The following is a 21,490-nucleotide window of genomic DNA, read 5'->3' as shown; positions in this document are numbered from 1 at the left end:
TGTAACAAAATAACTTAAGGTTCTTACTCACTATATGACCTTGAGTGGCAACATGATGCATTTTTTTATTTTTTTTTATGTTGCTCCCACCCATGAAAGGTTATCTGCAAACCTATAGCACATTTTGTATTGTGGGTGGGCTAGAGATGTGTTTTGATTTTTATCAATTTTATATATTTTTTGTATTTTGCATTTATTTTTTCTACAATCAGGAAACCATGCTCTAGAGTAGGGTTTCTCAAACTGTGTTCCGTGAAAAGTTATGGAATTTGTCAGTTTAGTTTTCTAAGCATTTTTCATGAATAAATATTTTACAGTAAAAATATTCTGAGGAGAATAATATTCGTGAATATGTCGAAAAGCTTAGATCCAGAACACCTAATAAAATCTGTGCATCGTTAATTTTCACACATTGAAACCTTTCAACATTTGGGAAAGGAAATGCCGCTGTTTATGATGGGTCATAAAAATTGCCTGCAAGCCCATTACAACAATTGGTGCCATATCCTCTGTTCTCAAAACTGAAGGAAATGACATCTGTGTAGCAGAAGTCAGTGACCAAGCAGCATATTTTTAAACATGGAAATATTCATTAATTATCGTTAATTTTCACACATTGAAATCTTTCAACAATCGGGAAAGAGAATATCACCATTTATGACCGATCATAAATGTTCTCAAAACTGAACGAAATAACATCTGCGTTGCAAACGTCAGTGACCAATCAGCAAGGAAGTATAAAGAAAATTTTTCCACTGAAATTGAAGATCAAGGTAGTCTGTATCCTTTTCTCAAATCTATTACTACTGAATACTTTCTTCGCAAGTTCGTATTGCAGTGTGTAAGTGCTTGTTCTGAAACCAGAGTGCTGTGATTTTTTAAAAAGTAATAGGAATACAGAGTTAAAGTCTAATATGAATAAGAGACAAGCACTTTGTTTAATTTTGGTATTAAGAAATCTCTTATTGAAGGTGTTTGTGATGGAACAGATAGTGAGTCATCCACCTCAAGTCTACAAAGATCTCCAGAATGTACAAAAGGAGAGGAAAACTACCAGCACACAGGAGAAAAAGTCTGCATTCACTCGTAAGTACTTATAATAATATTATAAATATATTTGGTGATCAGAATGGGATATGTCAATGAAAATCAGCACAAATTAATTTAATGATGTTTGCCTGAAGAAACTATGACATGTTACAAGATTTCATTAGTCCAGTGATTGATAACTAATTTAAATGTAATTTATATTTGTCAACATGCCAGACTGTATACATAAGTGTACTAATACTCTTTATGATTATGCCATAATTAATTATTAATACTTATGTTACTGTATGAACTTTAAAAAATTTTGGAAGGTATTTACGAGTAAATTTGTTGGGACCGGGCCCTCGGAATAAAACAACAACAGCTAACGCCTTTTTATTCCCGTATATAGGGAGTAGGCGAGGCGGCTTTTAAAAAAACGAATTCTTCTTACTCTTTTAACAAAATTTATAATTAATATATGATTTATTTGAACTGTTTAATTTTTGTTACTGAACATTTTTATTACAATTGCTTTTACATTATTTGATATGGGTCAGTACTTTTCTTACAAGTATTGTTACAATTCATATTTACTTTTGTGTGTTGCAGTTTTTTTTACTATTTTGCATTATTCATTTACTTTTATATTATTCGACATTTCTTATTTATAATCTTATTGTTTTTCATACTAAAGTTACCTTTACAACACAATTCTATTTGTTTTTATTATAGCTCTAACAAATATTGGAATTTGAATATTATTGAAAAAATATCCATGGATTCTTGTTTAAAGACAGGAACTTTAACACAAGGAGGAGCAAGTACTTCTGCTGACACATCTACTCGTATGATTGGAGAAGATATGGAATTGCAAACTGTGGTTTCTTCAAAAGCTAATATTAAAGAACAAGAGTCATCTAAGAACAGACCAAAATGGAAGTACCATGAAAGTTATTTAAATTATGGATTTACATGTATTGGCAAATACACTCTGATGTAATGAGTATTTGATGCAATGTGTGTTTTATGTAATAAAATACTAGTAAACAGTTCTTTGGTTCCAGCTAAGCTTCGTAGGCACTTCGAAACGAAACACACTGATTACAAAGGAAAAGATATACATTTTTTTAAGAGACGACGTGACTCGCTAGAAAAATCTAAACTTCAAATGGCTACAATTGCTACAACTGAAAATGCAACAGAGGTATCTTTTCGCGTGAGTTACTGCATCGCACTTCATGGTGAAGCTCATACAATTGGTGAGACACTCATTAAGCCTTGTGTGTGAAAGACATTATATCATGCATGTTAAAAGAGCTGGTTGCTAAAAAAAATAGATGCAGTACAATTATCAAATGATACTGTTTCATGCCCCATCAAAGATCTTTCTGCTGACATAGAAAAAGAGCTAATTTATCGACTTAGACTTTGCAGTGAATATTCATTGCAAATGGATGAATCTACAGATGTCACAGGACTCGCTGTATTACTAGTGTTTGTTCGTTACATATTTGATAAAAGTATTGAAGAAGATTTACTCGTGTGCATATCTACAAGAAAAAACTACCAGAGAAGATATATTCAACTGTATTAATAATTATATTACAAAACAGGAAATCGGTTGGGAGAAGTGTATTGATATTTGTACAGATGGTGCTCAAGCAATGGTAGGAAAGATGAAGGGAGTTGTAATGCATATCCTGCAAGTAGCTACAAGAGCCACCAAAAGTCATTGTGTTTTGCATAGACAAGCACTAGTAACAAAAAGAATTCCTACATATTTAAAAACTATTTTGGATGAAGCCGTAAAAATGATCAACTATGTAAAATCTCGACCACTTCAATCCAGATTATTTAAAATTTTGTGCGATGAAATGGGTAGTGAACATAACACACTTTTATTACATACTGAAGTAAGATAGCTATCCAGAGGAAAAGCATTATTGAGGCTTTTTGAACTTCGTAGTGAATTAATGGTCTTCTTGATGTCACATAATTTAGGACAAAATTTTATTGAATTATTAAGAAATTCTTCATGACTGATGAGGCTTGCATATCTGGCAGATATTTTTACAAAGTGCAAAGAAATTAACTTATCATTACAAGGAAAGAATATTACAATTTTTAATACAAGAGATAAAATTGCATCTTTCGACAGGAAGTTGCAATTCTGGATTTCTACAGTTGAACAGAATAATTTTAATTGTTTTTCCACCTTGCATGAATTTTTGACTGAAATAAATTCTAAAGTAAATGAAGAAGTATCTAATGTAATTTTAGAACACTTGCATGACCTGCAATCAACCCTTTTGCAATATTTTCCAAAATCCAGTGAGGACAATTCCTGGGTTCTAAATCCATTTGCAGCGACAGCTAAGCCAGCAAGCTTCGGCACAAGTGACTATAAAAATCTAATTGACTTAATTAGTGACTCTGATTTAAAACAAAAATACAAAGAACTGCCAATAAATGATTTTTGGACAAATTTAACAGAAGAGTACCCCAGCGTGTCAAAACTAGCTATTCTTGTTTTACTTCATTTCACAACGACATATTTATGTGAGGCAGGATTTTCATATTATGCTGCAACCAAATCAAAGTCCAGGAACAGACTTGACGCTACACCAAATATGAGAATTCAACTTTCTAATATTGTGCCTGATATCAAAAGAATTTATAATTCAAAGACCCAAAAACATCGAAGTCATTAAGAACATCATCATCATCATCATCAAATTCCTGCCATGTACCCTCAAGGGGTGTACAGGATATGACAGTACTACATGAAAAAATTACATCATTACTAACTTCCTATCTACAATTTTCCTCCAAATCAGTCTGTTACTTGTCAAGACTCCAACATTATCAGATCTTATATTTCTATCGTCTAAGGCACTTTGTACCGTATCAATCCACCTATATCTTGGTCTTCCTCTCGGTCGTTTTCCTGCCAACCTGGCAGAGAACACTTGTTTTGCTAATCTTTCCTCTCCCATTCTATTTAAGTGACCATACCATCTGAGATTAGCTCTGCTAACGCATTCCTGGATGCTGACAATGTCAAGTTCTTTCCTAATATCCTCATTTTTAATATGATATTGCCATTGATGCCATCTGTTCACGCCTCTAATCTTTCTCAGGACTCTCATATCTGCGGTCTCTAGTCTTTGGTCAAGTGTTTTACTTCTGACCCAGCTCTCAGATCCATAAGTTAAAATTGGTTTGAACACAGTCTTGTATACAGCTAATTTAGTGTTCCGACTATAAGAACTTAATTTGCAATATGCGTGTTTTACTATTTTTATGTGTTTTGTTTTTACTAATTAACATTTGACAATAAATGATTGTTTTTTCTTAACGCTTAGATTTACTCATTTATTTTATTTATATTTACCTACCCTACAAAACCAGCACACAGGAGAAAAAGTCTGCATTCACTCATAAGTACTTATAATATTATAAATTTTTGGTGATCAGAATGGGATATGTCAAGGAAAATCAGCACAAATTAATTTAATGATGGTTTAATTGATGTTTAATTAATAATTATCAACCATTAATAATTAATTATCAATTAACAATAACATAAGCTAAATTACCAATTAATTAATTAATACGTTACAAAATAACCAAGATGTTCCGTGAACATTTCAGGATTTGTGAAGTGTTCTGCCGGAGAAAAAGTTTGAGAAACCCTGCTCTAGAGACCAAACATGGAACATTTCCAAGCCACCACTTTAGGTCTCCAATAAGCAGGGCAGTGGTCTCACACTGGGAAATGGCATTCACCTCCCAGCTAAAGATAATCACAAACATCCATGCCAATGGTGGCATTTGAACCTGCAGCCTGTTGGTTGGAGAACAGGTATGCTAACAACTTGGCCAACCAGTCTGCCGATACATATAGTTTACAAAAGTGAGAACTCATGGAGTTACATTGATTAAATTTGGTGATGAACATTAAATGCATTTTTTAGAGAATACATCCTTGGATCAAAAGAGCAAGATTAGAGAGAATGAAAAAAAAAAAAAAAAAGATGAAATCAAATAAAATTAGAGAAGATATAAGCACAGGAGAATAGCAAAAAAAGTAGGTATAAACGAGAACAGTAAGGAAAATAAGGGTGAGAATAGTAAGTGGGGTAAAAGTGAAAATGAATAAAAGTGAAATTAACACAAAAGTGGTGAGAAAGAACAGGATGTGAAAAAGATGTAAATGAGGATTACAATGCATAAACTCAAAAAAAAAAAAAAAAAAAAGAAAGAAAAATGTTATGAGGGGAAAAATGCATTGAATGAAGCAAAAATGAAATGGACCTTCTAGAAATGACTGGTTAGTAGTTATGTATGGAAGTGGGATTAAAAGACAAATTTCACACGGGGGGAAAAGTGAAAAAGAATTAGCGGAAGTAAGTAAAAACAGAAGAAAGAGTCATAAGACTGAGTGTGCTTTCATAGTATAATTAGGGGTGAAGTGAGAAGAACAGTTGCAAATGATTTTATGTGTAGGTTTGCATGAGAAATAGTCTTCAAGTCTGCAGATGTGTATAAACAGGAGAAAAAAAGGACTTGCATTAAATTTATTCATATGTAAACTATTAACAAGATGTTTGCATTTGCATAGAGGAAGCATTATGCAATTGGATATGCTGTTTGTTAGCTAGCAAAGTGAAAAGTAAGAGAAACAAGAATTGTTAGTATGGTGATTGGAAAGGTTTGAGTAAAGAATGCAGAGATGAGTGCAAAAATCTGAATGAATGAATGTGAACCATGTTTGGTCTGTGGAGCAAGGCTTAACTAACTGTTACTTGTACTAATTTCGTGCTGTACATTTCAAAACTTTCATGGCTATCTCAGGATTATCATAAAAACATGATACAATATTATCAAATAAAAGAGACAGTATAACAATAGAACAGAGTGAAATAAATTAACATAAATAAAAACTAACATACAACACTACACAGACTGGGTCATAGAAATTTAGGGAGGGAAAAGAAAATATAGCCCAAAACCACTAATTATGAGATCAGTTATGTTTGATTTTTGATATCTGACTAATGGAACATGAGAACACCCACCAATGTAGAAAATTTTATATTTGACTTTTCTATATACCTCACAACAGTACTGATTCCTGATTTCATTAGCAAATATCAGTTTCAGGTTTTTTAAGTTTAACTTACTTTTTTATATGTCCACATTTTAAAGATACCTTTAGCTAAAGAAAATATCACAAGATGCTGTTCAGAAATCACTACGAGAATTTTGTATTTTTTTCAAAAGAATTCAGAGCAATTTTGGTGAGTTTGTGGACCACCAGTGTTCTGTAGAACACCAAGTAAAAAGACTGGCTGCTTTTATTTCAATATAATGCAAGAATCCATTAACAGCTATCCTTTACAACAGGAAGGTTGTAAAATGCGGCCTAATTCCAAATATAACTTTCATTATTTCTGAGTGAGAGAATCATCTGGGTTGGACAAATGTAATGCGTAAAAAGGAAAAAAAAAAAAAAAAAAGACAGGAATTGAGGGCATAGAATGGCTTTCTAATAAGGTTATTTCATAAAAGCCAATCTCAGTTCCATTTCATTAACTTTTGAAAACAGGTTGCCAATTTCCTCGTTCACAGGCATATAATGAATGGCTCTTTATCTTTGACCTTCTCAGTCACTGCTTTGAGTATCTGATTTTTTTTTTTTTACTCTTTCATTTTCTATATATATCCAAGCTACTCCTTATATTTTCTATATATCAAACCTAACACCCAAAAGTTCCAAACATCCATCATTAGTGCCATCCTACTGGATGGCAAAGTAGTAACTTAGTTCACCTGCTTACTTCCACTAATTTCATGATATGAAGGTGAACAGGAGACAGTATACTGGAAGTATATGTTAAGTATACTACAAACACACATATATTCAAAGGGGTACTGACGTGTGTGAAAACTATATCAACATACTCAGCTAACAAGGAAGTTCTCTGGTTGTATTAACAGCTTGCCAGAGAATGTTAAACAAATTGCTCAAACAAATCATAGTGTGAAAGACTGGATGGATATATCAGAACTGGTACCTGATGTGCATGCGACATGTAGACAATTTTATATTTGACTTTTTTCTATATACCTCAACAGTACTGACTCCTGATTTCATTAGTGAATATTAGTTTCAGATTTTTGAAGATTTATTATATTAATATAATATTATTATTATTAATATTAATTTTCTTATTATATTTCAAAGATACCTTTAGCTGAGGAAAATAAGAGTTGCAGGAGTTAAAAAACCTAGTGCCTCCATATGAGATCAGCTAACTCACCTTCAGTTGGAAATCCCTGATAAAGGTTCTTCAATTCCTAGATAGAATTTGAACTCAGGTCTATCTAACTAATGGTCTTCACTTATACTGACTGACCTATGGAGGCTTTTAACAGATTAATACTGGTGTTGGATTTTTCAATCACTACAGTGTGTATGTGTCTGGGGGGAAGGAGTAATGGTGATTGGAGATTTAAATGTGAGCATATGCATATAGTTATTCCAAGTTTATGCCATAAGATTTAATGAATACATACATACACTTCAAGGCCCCACCTTTCCTAATTGGGTTGTGGGGGCAACAGCTGCAAGAGGAACTTCCAATGGTCACGATCCTCTGCCACCAAGCTCAGGTGTTCTGGTGGGATTCCCAAATGTGTCCACTCAAGGTTTTGGATATAATCTATCCAGCGAGTCCTTAGCCTTCCACGTGGCCTCCCACCCTCTGGATTGGCAAAGAGGGCCTGCTGAGGGAGCCTCTCTTGTGGCATTCTGACCAGGTGCCGGTACCAACGTAACTGTGATCTCTCAACACGGAGAAGCAGCTGTTGAGTATTGAGGGTTTCCTGAATTGCAGAGCTTCTGACTCTGTCAAATCTTGTCAGCCCTGCAACCCCCTCAAAGGAACCTCATTTCAGCCCCTTGGATTCGTGTCCGCATTCTTTTGGTCATTACCCAACTCTCATGACCATAGGTGAGGATGGGGGCAGAGACTGTATTGAAGACAGCCAGCTTTGCCTTCTGGCTTAACTCCCGCTTCAATACTACCGAATGGCCAAGCTCCCGCAACATTGAGCTTGCTAAGCCAATTCGAGTATCTAGCTCTACGTCCCATTTTCCATCATTCATGAATATGGACCCAAGGTATTTAAACTTCTCCACCTGCCTCATTGGGACCCGACTTACATGTAGAGTGCACTGGGATGGCTGTATTGAGACCACAAATGTTTCAGTTTTGGCCACACTGATCTTCATTCTGGCGTCTGCACAAACAGCTACAAACCTATCCAGGGTCCGCTGGAGATCATCTGTGGAAGAGCTAAGCAGAACAAGGTCATCTGCAAATAGCAGATGTCCGATGCTACATCTTCCAATTCTGTCACACTCACTGCCTCGGTTGTGCCTATCAATCCAGTCCATAAATATTATGAAAAGGGTGACAGAACACACCCTTGGCAGAGGCCAATGGAGACTGTGAAAGGTTCAGACTTTGTACTGTTTACCCTGACACAAAACCCTGGGCATTCATACAGGGACTTGATAGCAGCTAATAGTTGGCCATCTACTCCATACTCCTGTACTACTTGCCAAAGCTTATCCTGAGGAATCTGGTCATATGCCTTCTCCACGTTCACAAAATATCTGTAGACATTGTTAAAAATACCAAGCAATTTTAAACCTGGTTTTACTCCATTTCCCAAGTAAGCAAACAGACAAACAAGTCAAGTTTGCACCTGCAAGTGATGCAAGTCTAGCTGATCCTACAGGTAGTGCAAGACCAAGGCAACTCGTGGTAAAGGTGGCATAAGCTCTGATCACTAATCTTAATATTTACCCTTAATGCCAAAACACATCTCCAAGAAGGGGATGTATGATGTTTTGTATTAAAGGCAAGGGGGCCACTACCCAGACCGGTTTTGACCTTTATTGAGGTCTCATCAGTGGGAGCCAGGGGCTAGAAATACCAAGAGCTTACAAGTTTACTTGTAAGCTCTTGGTTACAAGTAAACTTGTAAAGAGCTTACAAGTTTACTCTGTATTACTTGTTTAGTAATACAGAGCTTACAAGTATTTTACCAGAACAAGCAGGTGCAAACTTGACTTGTTTGTCTGTTTGCTTACTTGGGAAATGGAGTAAAACCAGGTTTAAAATTGCTTGGTATTTTTAACATTTATTATACCCAAGGTAAAATACTTTCTACATTTATATCTCCTCCTGAGATTTTTATTTAATAAGGTTAAAACACCTTATGGTAACTTGTTCTGGTAAAATACTTAATAAGCTCTGTATTACTAAAATCTTGGTATTTCTAGCCTGGCTCCAACACTGATGAGACCTCAATAAAAGTCGAAACCGATCTGGGTAGTGGCCCCCTTGCCTTTAATACAAAACATCATACATCCCCTTCTTGGAGATGTGTTTTGGCATTAAGGGTAAATATTAAGATTAGTGATCAGAGCTTATGCCACCTTTACCACGAGTTGCCTTGGTCTTGCACTACCTGTAGGATCAGCTAGACTTGCATCACTTGCAGGTGCAAACTTGACTTGTTTGTCTGTTTGCTTACTTGGGAAATGGAGTAAAACCAGGTTTAAAATTGCTTGGTATTTTTAACATTTATTATACCCAAGGTAAAATACTTTCTACATCTGTAGACATTCTTGGCATATTCCCAAGATTTCTCAAAGACTTGCCTTAAAGTGAAGATTTGGTCAGCTGTGCTTCTACCAGGATGAAAGCCACATTGTTCTTCCTGGAACTCTGACTCAACTATGCTCCTGCATCATCTTTCCAAGCACCTAGCGTACACTTTTCCAGGCAGGCTGAGCAGAGAGATGCCACGATAGTTACTGCTATCCTTCTGTCCTACCTTCTTGAAGACTGGTATTATTATGCCTGTCTGCCATTGCTTTGGTGCTTGCCCAGATATCCAAGCAGCCTGACACACTCGAGTCAGCCAGAGAACACTGTCTCGATTTAAGGTTTTTAGCATTTCGGGCCAAATTTCATCATCGCCAGCAGCCTTGCCCAATTTTAGCAATTTTAATGCTAAATAAACCTCTTCTGCTGTGAGACTAGTCATTGCCCCAATCTGAACCTCTTGGATGTCCACAACTGCTGGGCCACCCCAGTTAAGAAGGCTCTCAAAGTATTCCCTCCATCTGTGGAGGATATCCTTCTCGGTTGTCAAAAGTGCACATCAGAGGCCTTAATTGTCCTTGCTGTGCACGATTTCCTCCCTCGAAGGCAGTGGATGGTTTACCAGAATACTTTGTTTGCATTTGCATAGGCTGAATCTAATCTTTTTCCAAAGGATTCCCAAGCCTTCTGCTTTGCTGTCTTTACTGCCTCAGCAGCAGCTTTTCGTGCCTCAGCATACCGCAAACGTATCTCAGGTGACCTGACACTAAGCCATGTTAGGTAGGACTCCTTTTTTGCCCGGACAGTTTTTTTTTGGAATTCTTGGTTCCACTATGGTGTCCTTTTCTCACTGCCCGTTGCCACGCCGAGCCAATTTCTGCCACAGCATGAGAGTGCAGAGACAGTGACAGCCGTTCTGAACAGCTTCCACTCCTCAACATCTGCAATATGCTTGGGAATCTCTTTGAACCTGGAGGAAATGTCATCTGCAAAATTCTTCCTCACAGCCTCATTTTCCAATGCCTTCTATTTCACACGGTATAGCTGCTTAGGCCTACCAGCATTGATGGTAGCATCTGGTTTCTGAAGCCGTAGAGTGCACACAACAAGGTGGTGGTCAGTTGACAGTTCTGCCCCTCTTCTCACACGAATGTCCAACACTGAGGAAAATAGGCCTGCTGAGACTATAAAGAAGTCAATCAGAGACATTTGTTCTAGTGTATCCCTGTACCAGGTATACTTATGGACTTCTTGGTGCTGGAAGAAGGTATTCATTATGGACAAGCTGTTAGTACAGCAGAAGTCCAATAATTTCAATCCATTCGCGTTAAGGTCAAGGGTGCCGTTCCTCCCAACCACACTCCTCCATGTATGGTCATCTGTTCCAACATGCGCATTGAAGTCGCCCATTAGCAGGACTGATCCCATGTCTGCCACCCTGTCAAAAGCAGCATCCGCTTCCTCTAGGACGGCAGAGTATTCTGACTCCAGATTAGGTGCATAGGCTTGCACCACAGCCAAATCATGGTTTTTCATCTGAAGCCTTAACACAAATACCCCCCCCCCCAATGGGATCCACTCAGCAACACACAGTCTGACAGCTGGGGGCTTGTGAGTATCCTCACACCCGCCTGAGCAGACATTGTCAGGCTCACACCAGAGTAGTAGAACTTCCACCCCTTATCCAGGTCGACAGTTTCACAGCCTCTCCTCTTGGTCGAAGAAAGCTGGACTAAGTCTAGCCAGCAATGCTTGGCTTCTCAACCAGTTCCAACTCCTTCCCTGTCAGAGAGAAGATGTTCCAGTTGCCTAAAGCCATAGTCTAGTGCCGTTGTCATTGCCATTTCTGTTCTTTTGCAGAACCATTTCTTTGCACTGCCCCTAAACACCTCCCCAAATGGGTAGCGGGCCCATTGATGGAGTTTCCTCTAGCAGAGTGCTGAGGAGTGGTGTCTAAGGGAGACTGTAACATATTTTTTGCATGGGTCCCTCTGCCTAAAACCCAAACGCTTCCCTTGGTAACCTGCGCGATGGGCGATGCAGTATGAACATTTTTTGATGGCCTGATCATGTTACAGTATTTGATAATGTCCTGTTAGCACAAGACGAAATGACACAGCAAAATAGGAAAGATTCCCCTCGAATACTCTAATAGCATTCGGGGCAAGGAGCAAGAAGAGAAGAAAGATAGAAGCAAGGGAAGAAGAGGAGGGACCAGTCTACAGATAATATAAAAGATGTATATTACATGAAGTAAGGCATGGTCCAGCATCAGGTACCTCGGGTTTGCCATGCCCGTACTCACTAAAGTGAGCCCCTGAGGATTTAATGAATAAATAATTACTGAAAATAGAATCTGCTACAATACTGTATGAATAATGAATTAAGAATAAATAATGTATTTTCATAATAGCCCAATATAAAATAACATGAAAATACAAGAGCACATGACTTCTACAACTGATGTACTGGGTCTGGAGATGACTTATTACACTGATGCATGACTTGATTTTCTTATTATATTTTCACATTTCAAAGATACCTTTAGCTGAGGAAAATAACAGTTGCAAGAGTTGCAGGAGTTAAAAAACCTAGCGCCTCCATATGAGATCAGCTAACTCACCTCCAGTTGGAAATCCCTGATAAAGGTTCTTCAATTCCTAGACAGAATTTGAACTCAGGTCTATCTAACTAAAGGTCTTCACCTATACCGATTGAGCTATGGAGGCTTTTAACAGATTAATACTGGTGTTGGATTTTTCAATCACTACAGTGTGTATGTGTCTGGGGGAAGGAGTAATGGTGATTGGAAATTTAAATGTGAGCATAAGCATGTAGTAATTCCAAGTTTATGCCATAAGATTTAATGAATAATGAATTAAGAATAAATTATATGTATTTTCATAATAGTCCAATATAAAATAACATGAAAATACAAGAGTATATGACTTCTGCAACTAATGTACTGGGTCTGGGGGTGACTTATTACACTGATGCACGACTTGCAATGATCCTCCACAAAGGTAATGCATTTCCAGGAAGTACTGACAGTCAAGAATCATTTCCTCTAATGTGAGCTGATGCTCTTTTATTATTATTTTCTTCCTGTTCTCTGTAGCATGCACAATTTCAAAATACAAAGATCTCCTCTAGGTACTGCCTTTCTCCATTTCAGCCTATCTAGAGTCAGAGCTTCCCAAAAATGCATGCACATATTTTTCAAACAATATTGTTGGTAGTTAGTTAATCTAAGCTTGCTGTTCTTCTATTCAGAGTTTTGTGAATGTGCACATTATTCCATTCTAATTATTAGTTTTCAGGATAGCAAAAATATTCAGTATCTTTTATAGTATGCACAACTTCCTTTAGGAAGTTTTTATTTAATCAATTTATCATTTCAAAATTTTATCAATTTTTTTATCAATTTAATCATTGATAAAAAAACTTCCTTTAAAGAGTTTTTTTTTTTTTTTATCAACGAGAGACAAAGAACTGTTGCAATGAAGAGAGTAAAGCCTTGCTTCACAATTGGTGAGCAGTCAGTCTTGTTTCTGTGCACGTATTATGTATACATTTATAATACACATAACATAATCAAAGTATTGCTAATTCAGTTGACTTGCTGGCAATTTTGCTAGCTGACATGGGTTGAGCAAATTTTTTAAGTGCAGGTAATACTCCAACATGATAGCAGTTTTCATAATTTTGCCATAATGAATGCTGATCACCATATAACAATAAAAAAAAAGATTCCACTTTTATTTTTTAATGTTTTTTTTTTTTAAGGTCTTATCCTGTCACAGGCAGGGAAAGCTTTCCATTTCTTATCAATCAAAAGCTGCATTTACTTGCAGCCTTTGATTGATAAGAACTAGACTTGATATTTTTTATAATGTTAGCCAGTCATTTCCTTGCAGGTAACAAGAATAGCAGACTTCATTGCCAGCCAATGCTGATCAGCATTCTCTCAGGAAGTTCAGTGAACAATTTGTTGTCAAGACAATGTTCAAACTAGTTGCACTTCGTAGGATCAGTATTAAGTCTCTGTTTATGGGGTTTACACCTTAATCATCCTCTTAAGTGCAACCTGATAGATGACAGAGCAGATAAGATGTTCAGTTCAATAACTGTTGGCACTGGAACATTATTACAATCACAGAAAACGATACAACAGTCAATGAAACCACTGACCTGAGCAAGTGTATTTCCACAATGGATTGAATTTACTCTTTGACAAAAAAATGACAAGATTATGTTCAGCACATTCGGTCACCAGCAGGATTCCATTTGAGTTTGATTTTCGAACTATTTCTCTACAATTCTATGTAAGAATATTGAATTATGTACAGCTCTGGCATTCAAGTCACCAAGAATAATCAGTGTGCTTTACTTTAGTGTTACATGGTGATCAGCATTCATTTTAGACAAATTATGGACTCTACAACAGTGTTGGAAATAATTTTAATTTCCCAACATTTTGACCTTCATATTAAGGTCATCTGGAGTATATACATATATAGAGACAAAGAAACAAGCATATTACATTTCACACAGTATGCTAAAGTAACAATGATTTGATCAACGGTTCAGGCCAGTAGAATAACTGTTGATCAAATCATTATCTCTTTAGCATACTGTGTGAAATGTAATATAGCTTCTCTCTCTCTCTCTGTGTGTGTACTCCAGATGATCTTAATATGAAGGTCAAAACATTAGAAATTAAAATTGTTATTTCTAACATGGTTGTAGAGTCCATAATTTCTCTAAAATAAATAATCAGCATTGTTATTGTTTTGGGATATTATATAGGATGGCATCCAAGACGGGGACACAAATGCTGATAACTGTAGGCTGCTGATTATTTAACAGCTTGAGATGTAAGGTCATGAGCTGATGAGATTAATTTCATTATACCTAAATAGAGAAGATTTTATACCCAAAAACATTTACTGACATAAGAGATTTAACCTCAGCAAATATAGCAAACAATTATAAATTAATACTTGGAAAAATAAAAATTGATATTAGTACCATGGGTAGGCTAAGGGTTAGATAATCCTGAAACTCTGTTCTAGGGACCAAACATGGAACCTTTTCAAGTTACTTCAGGCCTCCAATCAATCAGGCTGGTTTAAATTGGATAAACTGGAAACAATAAAAGATAAAGACAAATAAACAGTAGAAGAAAAATGATAAAGATATTATAGATAATGAAGAAAAAACATTCTGAGAAAAAAATATATAATTAGTATGAAAACTAATCGAAGATTAGTTTTGTTGTACTAATTATTATTAGTTTTTGCAAAAGAAAACCACATTTAATAGATATCCACAAGAAAAATCAAACAGATCAATATATATATAAAGAATATAAAATTATATGAAATAAATAGCAAGATAAGAAAAAATTAAACAATACTGAACAGCTACTTAAATGAATCAGAACATGAATTTTCTAGCATCCAAAGAAGAACAGTACAAAATCAAAAAGAAACTGGAGAATAAAATTAAGCATCCGATAAATGAATGATATGCTAGGCGAGATGTGTGAAAAGAATGGAGTACATTTGGTGTTTTTTTTTATCCCACACACGAGAGGTACAATAACCTATAGCTCATCAGTGTCATGTGTAAGGTACAGATGAGAGTTGAGAAAGAAGAAACCTATTGACATTCTTCTTAAAGAGCTGTAGGCTGAAACTGGGAAAACATCATGAGGAAGAGGAGAAGCCGTTCAACGAGTTTGTGGTTGTGCTGTAAAGGGATGGATGTTAAAACAAGAGCAGTTGATGGACAACAGCTGCTCTTGTTTTAACAGGCCTAACAGCAAGTAAGGGATTGATGTTTGGCAATTCATTGGAGAAGTGACCATGGAAGTACTTGTAGAAGAGGCACACAGAACTGAAACACTCCACATGTGAGATAGAGGTTGAAGTGAACCTTTGAGGGAAGGGGGTCATCTATCCCCAGAGGAGAGCAATTTGGCTCATAGATGAGCCAAATTGCTCTCCTCTGGGCAGCATCAAGAATTTTTAAGGAAGTTTTAGGTGCACCATCCCAAATGTGTGTACAGCATTCTAATGATGGGCATTTCTTTCTTTTAAGGTTACATGATGGTCAGCATTCATGGAGACCCAACATACGTGTTAAAATAATTACTTTACTTAATATTAGGAAAGTAACATTTGACGTTTCGACCTCTGTATTGTGGTCATCATCAGAAAAATACATATGTATAAGAAACAAGGGGGGTAAGGGATAATTTCTTTACTGGGAATTATTCCTAGTAAAGATATGCGCAATACATCTCTAATACAGAGACTTAGCCTCTTCTTTACCAAGACTACTGTGTGGTGAAGAGTCACATCCTTCCAGAGGTGCCCCCGTTTTCACAGAACAGTGCGGATCTAGACTGGAAAGTTAAAAAATATTCCAGAGGAAGGCAATGGCAAACCACCTCTGTACCTTGCCAAGAACATTCTATGAACATGCCAAAAATGATAAAGTACGATATGGTGCTGGATGGTAAGACTCCCGGGCCTGAAGGCATCCACAACATGCAACTGGGGAAGAACAGAGGGCTTCCACAAGTAGAACTAGTTTTTATGATGTGTCCAGGTCAAACCCGGAAAGAAGCTTGGTCATGGATATTGCTGGTTGAAAAAGGGAGTCTCCCTGTTTCACAAGAAACCACGGGATTGGAACTTGGAATGTTAAAAGTATGAACCATGGTAAGCTGGAAATAATAAAGATGGAAATGGAGTGCAAGAAGCTGGATATGTTGGGAATAAGTGAACTTAGATGGACAGGAATGGGCCATTTTCAGGGGACTATATGGTGTATTACTCAGGACATGAGACAAGTTGTAAAAATGGAGTATCTTTCTTACTCAGGAAAAAGGTGGCTAGGTATATATTAGGTTATAATCCAGTGAGTGGACATCCAGTGAATATGACCATCATTCAGGTTTATGCACCCACTACAGAGGCACCAGAAGAATTTTATGCAAGTTACAAGAAGTGACAGATGCAAGACCAAAGCACAATTTATGGCTACTTATCGGAGATTGGAATGCACAAGCGGGGAGACTGAGGAACAAGGAATAACAGGTCATTTTGCTTTAGGTATTCGTAACACTGCAGGGAAGAGACTAGTTGAGATTTTGCAGAGAATTCTTTGTTTGTTGCTAACACCTGCTTTAAACAGCACAAAAGAAGATTGTACACATGGATATTACCTGATGCAATACAGAAATCAAATTGACTATATACTTGAACAAAGAAGATGGAGAAGTGCAATTCAGTCTGTCAAGACTTTTCCAGGTGCAGACTGTGGAACAGACCATGAGTTATTAGTGGTTATGATTCATGTGAAATTAAGGAAACTGAAAACAACACAAATGTCGATTAGATATGATCTTGGAAACATACCAGCTGAATACAATATTAGTATACAGAACAGATTCAACACACTCAATTTGTACGAAAGAGAACCAGATGAACTATAGGAAAAGATTAAAGATATAATTAAAACACAAGGAAAGAAGAAGAAGTTTAAATGGCTGTCAGAAGGTGTCATCAAAGGAGGAAATTTTCCTCCTTTCCTGCTCAGGAAAGGAGGAAAATGAAGGCCACAGGAAATACGGCATTTGAATGCAGAGTTTCAACGACAAGCCAGAAGAGAGAAGGGAAAATACTTTAACCAGGAATGCCAACAAATAGAAGACCAAAACAAGAAAGGAAAAACAAGAGATCTTTTCAAAAAGATCAGAGAACTAACAGGGAAGTTTAGTGCCAAGGTGACAATACTGAAAAGTAAACACAAAGGATATCTTACAGAAGCTGCAGACATCAAAGAAAGATGGAAAGAATATACAGAAGCCCTTTACAGAAAGGACTCCAAAATTACTGAGAAATTTGAAGAGCATGATTATACACACGAGCCAGTACCACTGGAGAGTGAAGCGAGGTGGTCACTGCAACAGCTATCCAGTAAGAAGACACCAGGAGGAGACGGAATACCTATTGAGCTACTGAAAGCTCTGGGAAAAGAGGCAGTTAAAATTTTAACAACTCTATGTCAGCGAATTTGGATCACAACTAAATGGCCTAGGGAATGGAAAAAATCAGTTTATATATCTTTACTGAAGAAAGGCAATGCAAGAGAGTGCGAATATTACAGAACTATAGCACTGATTTCTCATGCAAGTACTCTTACTTAAGATCATTCAGAAAAGACTGGAACCATTCACGAAGAGAGAAATGTCAGATGAACAGGCAGGATTTCGAAAAGGCAGAGGAACACGAGACCAATTCGCCAATGTGAGATGGATAATAGAAAGTGCACAGGAATATCAAAAGAATGTCTACCTTTGTTTCCTTGGCTATAGCAAGGCTTTTGACTCTGCAGATCATGTGAAACTGTGGAATGTGTTAAGAACAATGAGGGTACCAGAGCATTTCATTATCCTGCTGAGAAATCTTTATTATAAATAAGAAGCTACTGTCCGAACAGATCTTGGAGAAACCGAGTATTTCACAATAGGTAAAGGGGTACAACAAGGATGTATTTTATCTCTGTACCTGTTTAACTTGTACAGCAAATACAATTTGAGAATGGCAGGACTGGAGGAGTCTTCAGTTGGAATTAAAATCGGTGGAAGAAATATTAATAATTTGAGGTATGCAGATGATACCACGTTGCTATTAGGATGCAAAGAAGATTTGGAACTTATTATGAAAGTTAAAGAAGAAAGTGCCAAATATGGTCTTAAACTTAACCTCAAAAAGATCAAAATTATGGCAACATGTGAACTTAATGATTTTGAAGTAGATGGGGAGAAAATGGAAGCAGTTAATAATTTTGTGCTCCTAGGATCCCAAATTGACAGACAGTTATTGTACTGAAGAAGTTAGAAAATTATTACTCGGAAAGAAAGCAATGACAAATTTAAGCAAGATCTTTAAAGTTATTAGCCTTGCAACAAAAATCAGAATTGTGAAAGCAGTGGTATTCCCTGTGATACTATATAGATGTGAAAGTTGGACCCTGAGAGAGTGAAAGAAGGAAGATAAATGCATTTGAATTATGGGTTTGGAGTGCTTACTAAGAATACCATGGACTGCAAAGCAAACCAATAAATCAGTGATAGACAGAATAAAGCCAGATTGCTCCCTGAACGCTATGATCATCAAGCAAAAATTGTCATACTTTGGACATATTATGCGAGCAAATGACAGTCTGGAGAAGACTATGATGCTTGCTAAAGTTGATGGAAGCAGAAGAAGAGGAAGACTAAGAATTAGTGGATGGAGTTAAAGAAGCAACTGGAATGCACTTGGGAATTCTGAAAGACATGGCCAAGGACAGATCTGAATGGAGAATGTATATTCATAGAATCACCAGGAGTCGAAAACGACTCGATGGAATATAACAACAACAAACATAAGAAACAAGCTACATGCTACTGCACTTTATAAAGGCAAAATGAATCTAAGCTACTTATTAATCTTTTATCTAGCCTGACCTCTAGTGGGAAAAGAAAAAAAATTAATAATATTAAAAATAAAAAAATATAAAAAATAAAATAAAGTTTTAAAAAAGTAAATATAAAAATAAATTAAAAACAGGTTTTGGTGCGGTGTAAGGACTTGGTGCCTTTCCAGTCAATTCTATGGTATTTTTTTGAGTGCATGGTCTGATAGGCCTATTTTTCCCATAATGGAGGTATTTAATGTCATTTGTGTTCGTCTTTTCTGATTAGGATAGTGCATCCTGTTTCCCCTATGTAGGGTAGGTTACATGCATATTGGATTTTGTAAACCCTGGCCCACCCAGGTTTTTTTTTAATATATATTTATTTTTTTTTAATATTAATTTTTTTTTCTTTTCCCACTAGAGGTCAGGCTAGATAAAAGATTAATAAGTAGCTTAGATTCATTTTACCTTTGTTAAGTGCAGTTGCATGTAGCTTGTTTCTTATACACATGTATTTTTCTGATGATGACCTCAATACAGAGGTTGAAACGTCAAATGTTACTTTCCTAATATTAGTAAAGTAATTATTTTAACATGTGTTGTGTCTCCATAAATTCTTAACCATGAATAAGGATGGGCATATTTAGGATTTATATAGGGTTAGTAGCTGGGCGGGTATAAAATTTGAGCAGAAAAGAATGCCTAGTTTTTTTAGAAACTTGAAAGCTATTGAAGTGATGTGGTGTTTGTGCCAAGAGAGAGAGAGAGAGGGGGGGGTGGAGATAAATGTCAGTCCAAGCAGAGAGCTCATCCTGTCTGATGTGTGTATTACTGAAGATGTGGGAAGGTGAGCTTAGATCCCTCCTTTTGCAAGAAGAAAAAAAAAAAAAAAAGACGACTGCATTTTTGGTGGCACTGATGATGACTAGGTTATCCTTGCCCCACTGAAGGATGGTATGGAGATAGTGTTTAAGGTACTGGTTGCAGGTGATTTTGATATAAGAGATGTCTGGAAACTACATGGTTTGTCAAAGGAGTAGGATGAGTGGAGAGTGCTATTGTCTGCAAAGCTATGGATAGGATTTGTAGTGATTAAGAGTAGGTCATTCATGTAAAAGAGAAAGAGGGTATGTGAGAGAATGGAGTCCTGAGGTACTCCTGCACTGGTGGCAAGGTGCACAGAGAGAGAGAGAAAAAACAACCAGAGAGAAAGTTGGCTATCCAGTTACAGAGGGTGGCAGGTAGACTGAAGGATGGCAGTTTGCAAAACAGGCCTTCATGCCAAACACGATCAAAAGCCTTGGAAATGTCAAGGGCAACAGCACACATTTCTTCAAACATTTCCACAGCACATGTCCAGTGATGAGTGATGTAGGCTAAGATATCAACCATGGATCTAGATTAGTGGAATCCATACTCCATACTGGTGGTCGCTGAATAACTAGTGAGCTTCTAGGTAGTGAAGAGGAGAGGATTGAGGTGATGGCAATAGGCTTTTGTCTCCCCGTTTTTTGGAATGGGTTGGATATATGTTAGATTCCATGAGATGGGATAGGTGCCAGTTGAGTATAGAAGACTGTAGGGACAATAGAGGACAGGTGTTAGCTATGGAGCACAACACTTGAGTACAACAGGAGAGATACCATTGGGACCAGATGGCTTTGTAGTGTTCAGGTTGCAGGGGATGAAATTGGAGGATGGATGGAACTGTATAAGATGGACAGACTGCACTGAAATAGTTCCATGTGAGTCAGCTGGAGAGGATGTTGCTAGGCAGGAGAGTAATGACTACAATGAACAGAAGACCTGAGGAAGTAAAATTGATGTACAAGAGTGGGAAAACAAGGCAGGAGATCTTATGAATAGAGAGGTGAAGTGAGTGTGTGTGTGTGTGAGTGTGTGTGTGTGTGTGTGTGTGTGTGTGTGTGTGTGTGTGTGTGTGTGTGTGTGTGTGTGTGTGAAGAGAATGAGACAGCAGGAACAAAAACAAATCAGGGTGGACAGGGAGACAGTGCATGAGTACTGTGTGTGTGCTGGATTCAAAAGTAATGTGTGAGTAGGCAAGAAAGGACTGAGATGGCCTGGAATGTGAGGAAATATTTGCATCTGTGACATTATGATTAAGAATTATAGATGTAAACACAAGATAATGTTAATATTTCCCAAATATTTCAGTCCGGAAATAACAGGCTATCTTTAGTGGCTACATAGGAACAGTTTTTAACAAGGTGGAATACCAACAATTGATCTTTCAAAAGTAGAATGAGCAGCATGATGTTACATTGCTAGGTATT

General features: G+C 36.8%; 1 protein-coding gene across 3 annotated transcripts in view; it reads right to left on the bottom strand.

Annotated features, from left to right (window-relative positions):
* LOC150106513 (cyclin-dependent kinase 17-like) overlaps window positions 1-21,490 on the bottom strand; it is a 363,340-nt gene that overhangs the window by 137,400 nt on the left and 204,450 nt on the right. The window lies entirely within an intron of this gene.

The sequence above is a fragment of the Typopeltis vanoorti genome, chromosome 5, assembly GCF_054136105.1.
Source record: "Typopeltis vanoorti isolate ZY-2024b chromosome 5, IOZ_Tvanoo_1.0, whole genome shotgun sequence".
In the NCBI taxonomy this organism is placed as follows: Eukaryota; Metazoa; Arthropoda; class Arachnida; order Uropygi; family Thelyphonidae; genus Typopeltis; species Typopeltis vanoorti.
This window is presented reverse-complemented; position numbering and strand designations above follow the sequence as displayed.